The following is a 13,803-nucleotide window of genomic DNA, read 5'->3' on the forward strand; positions in this document are numbered from 1 at the left end:
CAACTTTTGTCTCTTATATATATATATAAAGCTGTCTAAATTCCAATAATACTTTAAACAATTTAAATGCATATTAATTATTCTTATTTTAATTAAAATTAATTTTTTTGGTACACCATATTTGTTTTTCTCACAGCCTACCATATTCAATTTTCCCACAGATTCACCATCATTAATTCTCTTTTACATCTACTATCCCTACTTACTTTTCTCTACATTAGTTGTATTGTATTTTATGCTTATAAATCTACTACCGTTATTATTTTATATTGTGATAGTGTATTGATTTTAAGCTATTTCATAATATTATCTTATTTTACAGTATTTTGGTTGTTTTATACAATATAATACTTTGGTTTATTTAATATAATTTAAAAAAAAAAAAAAATCCTCTTCTGCACAAGCTACTTGTTTGTTCCCCAGTAACAAAATGGGACAAGCAAATAGCAAAAGAAAAGACCCAATGAAGAAATATAAAATCTTCCCAGAGAGTCCATTAGGACAAATGCTCCTAAAGTGGGAAGAAAATTTTTTAACTAAAGAAAAAGACCAATGCCAAATGATTAGATACTGTGTTTTTAAGTGGCCAAAACATAAAATTAACAAAGATGGGCTTAAATGGCCCAAGCATGGGTCTTCTGAAAAGTGGCTTTGTGAAGCTTTGCATTCTTATGTACATTACAAAGCTCCAAAACATTCTGATGAATTAGACTATGCTAAAATTTGGTTAAATTATTGGCAAAAACAAAATGAAGAACAAGACAAAAAAAGAGAATTGGAAGAGGAAACAAAATCTAATTCAATTGGACTGAATAAAAATTCAAACCAAATTTTTTCCATTGCAGAAGAACCAAAACAAAAAGAAAAACAAAAAACTATATTAAATCAACCAAAGTGGGACCCCCTAGACTACCTTCCTCCAGAAAGGAGGGTCCTTCCTTCATCAAGTCACCCAACTGAAAGGGACTCAGAAAGTGAGAATGAAATTGAAAAAGAGATTTCTGTTCCTTCCTGCTCTCACAAAAAGACAACCGGACAAAGGATTTCTTCTAGTCAGGATGGCCCAGCATCTGGCACTAGAAAGAAATCATTTAAAACACCTGACTGTCCCACCTGCCTTAGCACTCCCCATGAGTCTAAAATTTTACCTCTTAGAGAGGTACCCATGGGAAATGCTCAGGGAGGAATTGGTTATGTAGTTGTACCTCTTGCTTCATCTGAGGTACGAGAATTTAAAAAAGAAATGAAAAGTCTAATGACTGATCCCATTGGACTAGCTGATCAATTTGATCAATTCCTTGGCCCTAATATTTATAATTGGGGAGAAATACAATCCATCCTACATTCCTTATTTACCATTGAAGAACGAAAATTGATTAGAGCCGCAGGAGTGACAGTCTGGGACAGAGAAAATAATTCTAATCAGGGCCCAATTGGAGAACAAAAACTACCACTGACAGATCCTGACTGGAATCCAAATTCTGAAGAGGGTAGGAGGAACATGAAAGACTACAGAAATCTAATTGTAAAAGGTATCAGAGAAGCTGTTCCCCGAGTTAATAATATGAAAAAGGCATTTTGTGGGGAACAAGAAAAGGATGAGTCCCCAACAGCTTGGATGGCTCGGTTAAGGAACAACATCCAACTTTATTCTGTCATTGATTTAGACAGTGAAGGAGGCAAAACTATGCTAAAAGTACATTTTGTGCTTCACTCCTGGCCTGACATCAGGAGAAAATTGGAAAAATTAGAAAAATGGCCAGAGAGGGAACTGGATGAATTACTGGAGGAAGCCCAAAAGGTCTTTGTTAGAAGGGATGAAGAGAGGATGAAGGCCAAAAGCCGAATAATGAATAACAGCAGTAATATCCCAATCTACAACCCTCCTACACAAAGAACTTTCCAAGGGGGCATCCCACAACAGCAAACCCAAATTTGCTCTCACCAACAGCCACAAGTTTGCACCTGCAATATACAACCAACCCTACAATCTACCTCAATTGCTCAAGGACCTAAGAGGTTAATCTGCACATACTGTAATAAACAAGGCCACGGGCACTGGTACTGTTTTAAAAGGCAGAGAGACCAAGGAGTCCTCCAAATGGAGGGACAAATTTTGAACAATTGAAGGGGTCAGGGGCTCTATTCTCTGGGGCAAAAACATCTTAAAGAGCCCTTGATAAAATTAGAAGTTGGACCCCAGAGACAGCAAGTGGAGTTTTTGGTGGACACAGGTGCTGAAAGAACCTGTGTCACTAAAATACCTCCAGGATGTTTTATTTCTCAAGAAACATTAGACATATGTGGTGCTAATGGTGAAAGTTTCCCTGTTCCTGTAATTAAAAATGTAACCTTTTCCATACAAGGGCGCATCCATACAGGAGACATTCTATATCTACCTCAAGCTGGGATCAATCTTTTAGGACGTGACTTCCAAATACCTCTGAGAGTGGGGGTGGTACCGCAAGGTGGAAAAATGACTACTAAATTGTTTGTTTTGTCTTTAGTAGATGAGCAACACATTGACCCAGTAGTGTGGGCCAGACCTGGCAACCGGGGAAAAATGGACATCACACCTCTAACAATTGAGTTGCTCCCAAACAGCCAGCCAGTACGCATACCACAATATCCCCTCTCCAAGGACAAAAGAAAGGGCTTGAAGCCTGTTATCATGGACTTACTACGAGATGGAATTCTCGAGACCTGCAAGTCCACCTACAACACTCCAATTTTGGCTGTCCAGAAACCAGATAAGTCATTCCGGCTGGTACAAGATCTACGTGAGGTGAATAAGAGAGTCCAAACCAGGTATCCGTTGGTGCAGGACCCCTATACACTCCTGAGTCGGGTACCCCCAACACATGCCTGGTTCTCTGTTATTGACCTTAAAGATGCTTTCTGGTCATGTCCTCTAGATTCTCGTTGCAGAGACATCTTTGCATTTACCTGGGAGGATCCAGACACTGGACGGAAGCAACAGCTGCGCTGGACTCGCCTGCCTCAAGGTTACACTGAGGCACCCACCCTCTTTGGTCAAGCGCTAGAAGATTTGTTAAGTTCCTTTTCTCCACCCGAAGGGGTTCAGGTAACTCAGTATGTAGACGACCTGCTCCTCTCTGGGGAACAGGAGTCTATGATAAGAACTGCTACAATTCAGTTACTGAATTTTCTAGGGAGGAATGGGCTGAGGGTGTCAAAATCTAAATTACAATTCGTGCTACAGGAGGTAAAGTATTTGGGACACTTAATTGGCCATGGCACAAAAAAACTCAGTGCCGAAAGAGTAGAAGGGATCCTAAATCTACCACCTCCAACTTCAAAACGAGAAATTCGGCAATTATTAGGCCTATTTGGATACTGCAGACTGTGGATCGATCAGTATTCACAATCTGCCAAATTTTTATATGAGAAATTAATGGAAGAGGAACCTTTTAATTGGGATAACTCAGACACACAGAAATTACAAAATTTAAAAGAGAAATTAACAAAAGCACCCGTTCTAAGCCTCCCTTCGCTAGAAAAACCCTTCGATCTATTTGTTAATGTGGAGAAGGGAATTGCCTATGGCGTCTTGACCCAGGAGTGGGGTGGAGTCAGGAAGCCAGTTGCTTTCCTTTCCAAATTACTAGATCCAGTGACCAGAGGATGGCCAGTCTGCATCCAGTCCGTCGCCGCAGCAGCTGTTCTGGTTTCGGAGAGCCAAAAACTCATTTTTGGTGGAGATTTGACAGTACATACACCACACTCAATAAAAACCATCTTGGCACACAGGGCCGCAGAGTGGTTAACTGACCCGAGGATGGTCAAATATGAAGCCATTCTCATGCACTCAGACCACCTGAGGCTAGTTGTATGTGCACACCAAAATCCAGCCCAATTTCTTTATGGGACCCCTTCAGAAAATGAAATAGAACACAATTGCATTGATATAATTGACATCCAGACAAAAGTTAGAGAGGACCTAGTGGACTGTCCCCTCAATGAAGGGGAAATCCTCTTCATTGATGGGTCATCTCGAGTGGTGGATGGAAAACGGTGCTCTGGCTATTCAGTGGTTGATGGACACCAAATGTGCGTGCTAGAAAAAGGCAAATTACCATCAACCTGGTCAGCTCAAGCCTGTGAGCTCTATGCCCTAGAAAAAGCACTCCACCGACTAGCCGGAAGCATTGGGACCATTTACACCGACTCGAGATATGCCTATGGCGTAGTCCACACCTTTGGAAAAATCTGGTCCGAAAGGGGGTTCCTAAACACCAAAGGAAAAGATATCCTACATAAGGAATTGATTCTAAAAATTCTAAAAGCACTACAACTGCCTCAGGTGATCTCAGTGGTGCATATTCCAGGCCATCAATCAGGAACCACAAAAGAAGCCCGAGGAAACAGCCTAGCAGACTTGGCAGCAAAAGAAGCAGCAGTGGAAGAAGAGGTAAAAGTGATGGAAGCGAACCAACTTCCAACCAGCACCACCACAACTGACACTATTCCACAAACTAACACTTTACCCACGCCCATTTTTACTGATCAGGAAAAACAAAAATTAGTTTTAATTGGAGCTAATGAGGATTCTCAAGGCCGCTGGTATTTACCAGATAAACGCCAAATTCTAAACAAAAATTTAACCCGAGAAATTCTACAAAATATCCACCAAACCAATCACTGGGGTTCAAAGGCTCTGGCGGACCACTACCTCAGAACTTTTGGGTGCATTGGTGTTTATGAAATAGCCAACCAAATAACACGGGACTGTGTCATCTGTCAAAAAGTTAACAAAAAGGTAATGAAAAAGAACACTGGCGGAGGAATTGAATTAGCAATCAGGCCTTTCCAAAACATTCAAATTGACTTTACAGAAATGCCTCCTGTCCAGAGGTGGAAATACCTATTGGTAATTGTTGATCACCTTACTCACTGGGTGGAAGCTATTCCAACTGTCAACGCTACAGCCCAGACAGTGAGTAAGGTGATCCTCGAGCAAATTATCCCACGGTACGGGATAGTCCACCGCATAGACTCAGATCGAGGTACACATTTTACCTCCCAAATTGTACAACAATTAGCTCAGCAATTAGGAACAAATTGGAGATTACATACTCCATGGTATCCACAAAGCTCTGGGAGAGTGGAACGGATGAACCAGACAATCAAGAACACCCTCACAAAATTAATGCTGGAAACAAAATGGACCTGGGTAAAATGCCTTCCACTCGCTCTTCTTAGAATTAGAACGCAGCCAAGATCTGATTTGGGTTGTTCACCATACGAGATGTTGTATGGATTGCCCTACCTTGCTACACCACAAGAGCTGAACGCAAAAGAGTGTGGAAACACCAATGTACAACAATATGTACAGTTAATTGCCAAAAATCTGGGGTTGCTAAGGGAAAGAGGTTTTCTTCCACAAACAGCCCCACTTGATTTTAATTTACATCACATTAATCCAGGTGACTGGGTGTTAATAAAATCCTGGAAAGAAAAGTCATTAACCCCATCTTGGGAAGGTCCATTTCAAGTCCAGCTAACCACCGAAACAGCTGTCCGAACATTTGAAAAGGGCTGGACGCATGTCAAGAGAGTGAAGGGTCCGATAGCACCACCAATTGAAGAAAAGAAACCTCCGGACAAACCATCAAACTGAACACCCTGTTTAAAAGCTCCACTCAGCATCCCTCAGTCCAAGTTAATAAAACCCTGTACTCCCAGTTTATTCCCAGTTATACCCTGTTAATAAGTGCAGTTTATCCCCTGTTATACCTCGGTAATAAGTGCTAGCTACAAGTTGTTAAATTAAGTTGAAAATGTTTATCTGTTAATTTTGTTCCTTGTTATTCCCTTTTATAGAGTCTGCCTTCACACAACCATATTGTCACATCAGCTGTGTAGTAAGGCTCCATTTGAAGCCAGCATTCTCTTTCAATAACAGACCAATCAGACTCCAAATTTATGGGCATGATAACTCTAATCTTTGACAAGGCCAACCCCAAAATAACCATGAGTTTCCAGAAGCCTGAAATCACTGAAGAAGAACCATCTGAAGGTGAGAAGCCTAAAGAAAGGACAAAAGAAGCAAAGATGACAAGCCCCACCAGCAGAGGCAACCCAAATGCTAACAACTGCTTCCGGGTCTGCCTAAAGGGGAAAGTGAGCAACATCCTGCTACTAAATGTCATCTGTCTCTGGGTCCTCTGGCCTCCCTTCACACAAGCAGCTGACAGCCGTTGTAACAAATGTTACAAGACGGTGTATCAGGCAGAAGGAAGCTCATTCCAAATTCGACACTTTTTTCCGAGCACATACTTATGTTAATCCATCTTGTTACAACATAACAGAGCTAGGTATCTGCTCAGAAAAAGGTCACAAGTATTGGATTGGCAAAAACATTGGCACCCAAACACATAAGCAGAAGGGAGAGTGCCCCTCCCAAGACAATTGGCTCTGTTTCAGTTTTAAATACATAACCAGGACAGAAGATTTGTTAAAAAGAAAGACCTATGACACCAACCTGATCCAAGAGGTGGTCATAGAAGAAAAAGAAAAGCAAAAAGAAAACAATCCTTTGATGTCAAGGAAAAACTTATTTATTGACCTGGCAGAAAGGATTAGAAAACAGCTAAATTTAACAAATTGCTGGGTGTGCGGAGGAACTTTAGAATCGGAAAGTTGGCCTTGGCGGGGAGTCAGTCTTGGACCCCCCGATTTACTCCGACTGAGTAATCTTTCCCCCACAACCCGACATGATAATGAAACCTGGCTGCTAAGCAATTCTGTTATTGGAGAAGAATGCATCTGGAGGAAAGGAAGAAAATTCTTAGAAGAAGTTGGTGAGACAATATGCAAAAGGTACCTGGTAACTGATGGGCAAAAACACTGGTGGATACCCCAAGAACCAGATGTATTCTGGTCTGCAGAAAAGATTAAAAACAAAAATTGCATTTTTAATCCTGTTAAAAAACTCTGGCAATGTTGGGATCAAGGAAATCCATACTCTGTCCTGCCACAAATTTCCAAATACTAGATCACAGCAGCAAGTATACAACCCCACTTCTGGGAAGCACCACAAGACCTCTATTGGATCTGTGGTAACCGAGCTTACTCCAGCTTACCACCTCGCTGGAAAGGGAGCTGCACTCTTGGAGCCATCCAGCCAAACTTCTTCCTACTTGCTGAAAACGCTGGAGCCCACCTTGGAATCTCCCTTTATGACGAACTTTCCCGTACCAAAAGACATGTAATAGGGGGAACCCAGAGATGGGGAGAGGAAGAATGGCCAGCTGAGAGGATCCTAGAGACTTATGGACCTGCTACATGGGCACAGGATGGGAGCTGGGGGTACCGAACTCCCATCTACATGCTAAACCGGATCATCAGACTGCTGCATCCACATTGATGATCACGGTGAAGCCATCACCAAGATTACCCAAAACATCAGGAAACTAGCCCATGTTCCAGTGCAGAAATGGCAGCCCTTGATCACTTCTGAATGGTGGGAAAATATTTTCCAAGGACAATGGTGGAAGAAAGCTTTAATTATTGTTGGACTTTCCCTTACAGGACTTATTTTTCTCCCTTGTTTAATCCCTTGTTTCATCTGTTTAATTACCACTGTCATCCAAAGCATGCCACTGATCCAAGACCTCCAAGGACAACAGCAGCATCCACCATCCACTCAAAAGATTATGTATATCAATAATAATAAGAAAACCAAAAAGGAAAGAAAAATTGCCAAGCAAGTGTGGGACAGTTTTAAACAGCTTGAATCCATCCCTGAAGAAGCTACCCACCTTCACTTAAATGCAAAGACCAAAGATGCGAGCATAAGAGAAAAAGGGGGGACTTGTCATACATGAAATCCCTATTTGTGCTTAGTCTTTGCATATTAAGTGCTTTAAATAATTAATTTTGAGTTAATTATTTTTAAATTGAATGTTACAATTAACCCATCAGCCCAGGTACAAAAATCCAATTCCATTATCAGTGTTTCTATTTGTTTAAAATTTATTAATAGAGTTGCACCCTTCCCAGTTAAAATTTTCCCAGTTAAAAATCACAAACTTGCCCCTTTTCAAGCTACAAACCACTGGTACACCATAAGAGTTACCTTTCCTGTGTTTACTGTATACTTTTACAAGTGTTCTGAGGTGTGTTGGATGTATTTTAATACTTTTTGTAGGTGTTTCACTTGCATTTTGATTCCAAGGCCAAAACCCCCCCACCCAGTCTTGATAGCCAGCAGCTATTTCTAGCTGCAGAGCCATTACTCTGCAGGCAAGTCCCATGGCAACCTGAATACCTGAATTTTAATGAAGGTATTGTTTTCCCTTATCTCTAACTGATACCACCCCCTTGACAACGATGAGCCATTGGTGGACAGAGATGATCCATCAAAGGGAAAGCACCAATCGCCTTGGACCGAAGGGGCGGGCTGGGGGCGGAGCAAAAACTATAAAAAGGATGAAGCCGAGAGGCGGGCCCCTTTTTTTTTCTCTCTTCTCCCTTCCCTCTTCCCTCTCTCTTCTTTCTTCTCTCTTCCCCTCTTGCTCTCTCCAGACTAGCTGTGGGAGACATCGGTGCTGGGCATTAAAAGCCTTACCCCTTTTAAGGGGCTTTTAGTAATTTTTTAAAGTCAACCCAGCACTGCAAGTTTTTTTCTCTACCTGAGGTCTAGTGCTGTCTCAGCCAGAAGATCTCAAATCCCTGCGCTCCTGGGGCATACCATCTACCGAGCCATAGGATCCCAAATTTTTATATTTTTCTGATTTCTGTAATTTTTCAATTTTTTCCTGTTTTCAATAAATTAATCTTTTTAAGAGTTGTCTCATTTCTCACAAGTCTGTTTGCCTCAGAATGAAATCTCCAGCTAACATGGTGGGAGACAGGCACTCAAAACACAGGAAGAGGATGTAACAGACATAGTGGCATCTGCTTGCACTTTTGGAACCTTAACTAAAAATGTTCTGAGGAACAATTTCCCCCATCCTTCTCAGCAAGCATCAACTTAGCTACCCATTGATAATGTTTTAAATGTCAACATCCTTCTATGACTGCTTATCAGAGACGAAGAGGAATGACTGCAATATACCATCAAATTTCTCAAAACCCCAGGCTGAAAAGAACTTTAACCTACCAATGATATTCTGCTCTTGCAAGCTGAGGCTGAGCTGAGGACTCTTGAAGGTCAGAAGCAAGACTGGGTTCAGGAACCTCAACATTAGTTTGGAGGGTGGGGTACATATTCATGAGATCATGTATAAATTATCATTCATCTGATCATATGACAACACTGGGTCTGGGGGACAGCACTGGGTCTGGGGAAGTATTTTTTTTTAATTAAAGGCTTTTTTTATATATATTATGAACAGCAAATGCTCTCAATTACCAACATAGTTACTTCTCACATAAGGATGAGTTCCCTCAAGCAGACCTGTGGAGGCAAAAATTTTGCAACTATTGTTATGGACAGGAGAAAAAATACAAAAGTTGGGGTTTTATTGTTTTGGTTGGTTGGTTAGTTAGTTAGTTAGTTAGTTCGTTTGTTTTTGTTGGTTTTGTTTTTTTCTCTTTTGGGGGGGTCGGTGGTATTTTCTACTTACCTTCCTTTATTCCTCCCTCTTTCTCTAAGACGAACTAGGAATCCATTTGCAACCCTGGGATTTGTATGAAACACAAATGAAAGTCCTTCGTTTTTATTCTACATATCTGTTAACAGGAAAAGGACTGCTAGAAGTGTACTTGAAAGACTCTCTTGCAATAGCTTCTTTCACAGCTTTTCCTTCCTACTCCAAGGACATTATGTAAATCAAGGAACTGTGTCAGACAGGAGAATTGCAGCAGTTAACCGAATGACAAATACAGCTCTGTAGAGGTTCTCTTATGATGGCTTCCAGACTAAATGCCTAACTTTTGGGAAACTATGTGGGAACATCATATATCATACCATATCATACCAGTGTGCATGCTAAAAGATATTGATGCATTGAGATTGGGTGATGGAATTCTGCCATGATGGGGTGGTATTGAAGAAAGGGGCCACTGAGCACACATGATAAAAGAAAATAGGGCTGAGGAAAGTGTTTGCAGACACACTGATAGAGTTCCTCTCTCAGGATACTCCACACGTTGTTACCTACTCCTAAATGAAGTGCTTTGTATCATGCCTTGGTGCTACATAATGGATACAACAAGTGAGTTTTTATGGCCTGTAATCCTTGCATTTGAACACATCCCAGGCGCAATCTACAGAAGCAGCCCAAATGCGTCAGCATTTTCTCTGTCATGGTGATACAGTATTAAGTAGAAGGAAACCAGGGCAGTGATCATCCCCCTGAAGGGAAGTTGTAGCAGGGCCGGGTTGGTCTCTTCTCCCAGGTAACAAGTGACATAACTAGAGGAAATGGTTTTAAGTGGCATTAGGGGAAGTTTGGATCGGATACTAGAAAAAATTTCTTCACTGGTGGTCAGGCATTGGAATGGTTTGCCCAGGGAAGTGGTGGAATCATTATTGCTGGAAATCATAGAATCATATAATCATTAAGACTGGAAAAGACCTCCAAGATCATTGAGTCCAACCTTTGACCAAACACCACCATGCCAACTACATCATAGCACTAAGGGACATGTCCAGTAATTTCTTAAACACTTCTATGGATGGTGAGTCTACCACCTCCCTGGGCAACCCATTCCAATGTTCCTCTTCTTTGGAAAATTGTTGTCAGCTTGTTGTCTGTACTGCTTCAAGAGTCATCAAGGACAGATGCACAGTGAGTTCTTCCTGTATGCACACTGAACACTGAAACAAACTTCAAAATAGCTAAAAACACACAACACCTTAAAATTATATTGGACTTGTCTTCAGATGCAATGGAATTCAATATTTTTCTTCTAAAAAAGTGCCAAGTAACATGACTTAATGTGTTTCTCATGTCTTGAAAAATGTCAGGTTTTGACATAAGTCTTTATCAATCTTTGGAAACTCCTTGAACTCAAGACAGTGTAGAGAATCTGTCAGTTGTCCAAAATGCAGCAACTTCATTGGGTGGATTCTTCTAACTGGCAAATTTATTATCTCCTCTTTTCAAGTGCTGAGTCTGAAAACATTTGTATCCTTAGCTTTTTGTTAAAGAAATCTGTAGCTACTTCTTTCCTACACCTGGAACAGAAGGTAGGCAGATGGAGCTTCATGTGTCCATCTCATGGTTCAAAAATGGAGCTCACAACCTTGTGAATGTTGCATACTACATCTCAGTATGTTTAATCATTGCCACCTAAAAATCTGAACCAAGGGACACTTCGTAAGCAGTCTTAAATTCTGCTTTAATTCAGGACTCCATGAAGAATAAAGTAGTCAAGAACTAGGCCATCAGGTTATCTATGACAGAGTAACCTCAGGTTTTCATCTTGTCCATGACAGAGCATTAAATGTTTGAGTTGAAAAAAGATATGGTATCTAGTTCTCTTATTTGCTCTTCATGTAAGAACTAAAGTCTTTGGTTTCTACCATATTTTGCTATTAAAGCCTAGATCTCTTGGGAAACTCAAGATATATTGGGAACTGTTAAAACTTTTGATACAAATATACAGTAGCAGAAATAACTACTCAGTGCTCTCAAAATAGGTTTGGCTATTTAAGTAAACTGCAGTGAAACTAAGTTATTTGGGAATCATTTGGAATGTAGCTTGTCCAGATCTTCAGCTGGTATAATTAGCTGAGGTGCTAAACCAGCTGCTTGTGTAGACAGTTAGACTTAAGTAAACCATCGTTTGAAGAAAAGAAGAAAAAAGTTGCTTCATAGAATCTTGCTAAAGCTTAGAATTTAAGAATTCATTCTCAGACCCTGAACCAGCTTTCTTCCTCTGCCTCTCTCATCAGCTCAGTGCGTTTTTTGACTTGCCTTCTCTCCTCAGGCAGGAAGTATCACGGAAAACCTAAAATACAGACATGACTGCCTACCAGGAGACTTTGGAATTTGCGATGCTGGGAAGAGAGAGACATCACACTTGGGGCTGGAGATGTGAAAGAATCAGGAGAGATTTAGAGTCTGGCCATATGTAAAGCACAACTAGTCACAACCTCTCAGCTAAAGCACACTGCTTCCTTGTCACTCCTGATCATTTTAGAGGGCAACACTTCTATATGTCTTATTCCATTACATTTACTCTTTCTCTTTCTCTTAGCTGTCAGCCGAATGGACATTGACTCTTATTGTAATACCCTACAAGTACTCAGCAGATCTGACTCACCGTATTGCCCTTCTCTTTGGAGAACATGGGTCCCAACAGTCTTCTCGCTGGTGAAGCACTGAGGCACTTCCCACACACCTGTGCCTGATCTTTGTCCACAATGGCCTTCTGACGGATGTGTCAAGGGACACATGGACCTGCACAGAAACCAAGGAAGGAACTGAAGAGATGAGGATGGTGCATTAAGTAAACACTTTTCTTGATCCAGGTGGCCTGCTTTTGGGGTGTACAGTCAAATCTGGAAATAGGAAAGTGCTGTAGAGTCCAGTAAGATAGATTGTGGCCATGACAGCTGTCAGACAGCCTTCCAAGATGTCTGTTCTTTAACCCTGATATTGAATATATCATGGGCTAAAACTGATTAAAAGGCAAATAAAATGCCATGGGCAATTTAATGGGGAATAAAAATGTAACAGCGAGTTTCTCCTTTATTTTTTTTAGCTTGCTCCTTAATCACTCCAGTGACAAGAAACATGTTTCATCCTGCCCTTCAAATGCTTTGCTCTACCAGACACCACCTGCATGAATATGATATTCCTGAAGAAATCTGCTTACCAAGTGGGGCAAGGAAACAGGAATATTAACAGAGATGTGAGTGTTCAGCCAGCATATCAACACTGATGGTGCCAGGAAAAAGGATGGCAGAAAGGTGTAGAGAAGAATTTGCTTCCTTTACCAAAGGCAGCGTTGCATGTAAAAGGACAAAATATGCACAGTATATATAATGCAGTATTTGCATCTGGATAAAATATCATAGATTTTTACAAACTACCAATAAAGCATAGGCCCTAAAATGGGAAATTTATGTGGTTTCTAGAACATAATATTTACTAATTTTTTTTTTTAGTGGTATTCCTGGAAAAAAAAATCATAGATGCATAAAAACATCTAAACGATGACCTTTTTTTGACTAGATTTAAGAGAAGTAACTAGAAACCTTTGCTCATCTTTGTTTCTGTTCTTTGACACCCAGGTTTGCTGTGCTGCAAAGAAATGTTATGGTACATTGCACCTATGATATATCCACCCTAACAACTGATGAGGAGAGAAGGAACATTCATGACTTTGCAATAATGAGATTGCTGATCCACGACCTGCTAGCAATTCCTGTACCGAGGAAATAAAGTCAAATAGAATTGCCAAGGACCTCATCTCCATGCTGATAACTGCACATCTTCTCAGTCAGACACATCCATCCTCAGATCACTCTTTCTGTTACTAAAACTTTTATTGTTATGGCTGAAGTAGTGGTGAGTAGTCTTGTCCTCTGAGCAGTGAACTGTCTATAGACTCCATAAATCCATTTATTTTGTCTGGTTTTATTCATTGGCAAGCTTTTTATTGCCAAGACTCAGTCAGACAAGAAATCAAACTGATAGGTACCAATTCTAAGAGAAATTTTCCCATTTACCTTTAATTGTTTTCTAATTGATACAAATAACTATGTGGATGCTGCTTTATATCAATTAGTCTCCAAAGATTAGAATCAGTTTATATTGAAGCTAACCCACCACTGTCAAATTGAAATAGTGTTTATACAGTGCCTCATGACTAGATTTAAAT

This window comes from Coloeus monedula (genome assembly GCF_965178545.1).
Source record: "Coloeus monedula genome assembly, chromosome: 2".
Lineage (NCBI taxonomy): Eukaryota > Metazoa > Chordata > Aves > Passeriformes > Corvidae > Coloeus > Coloeus monedula.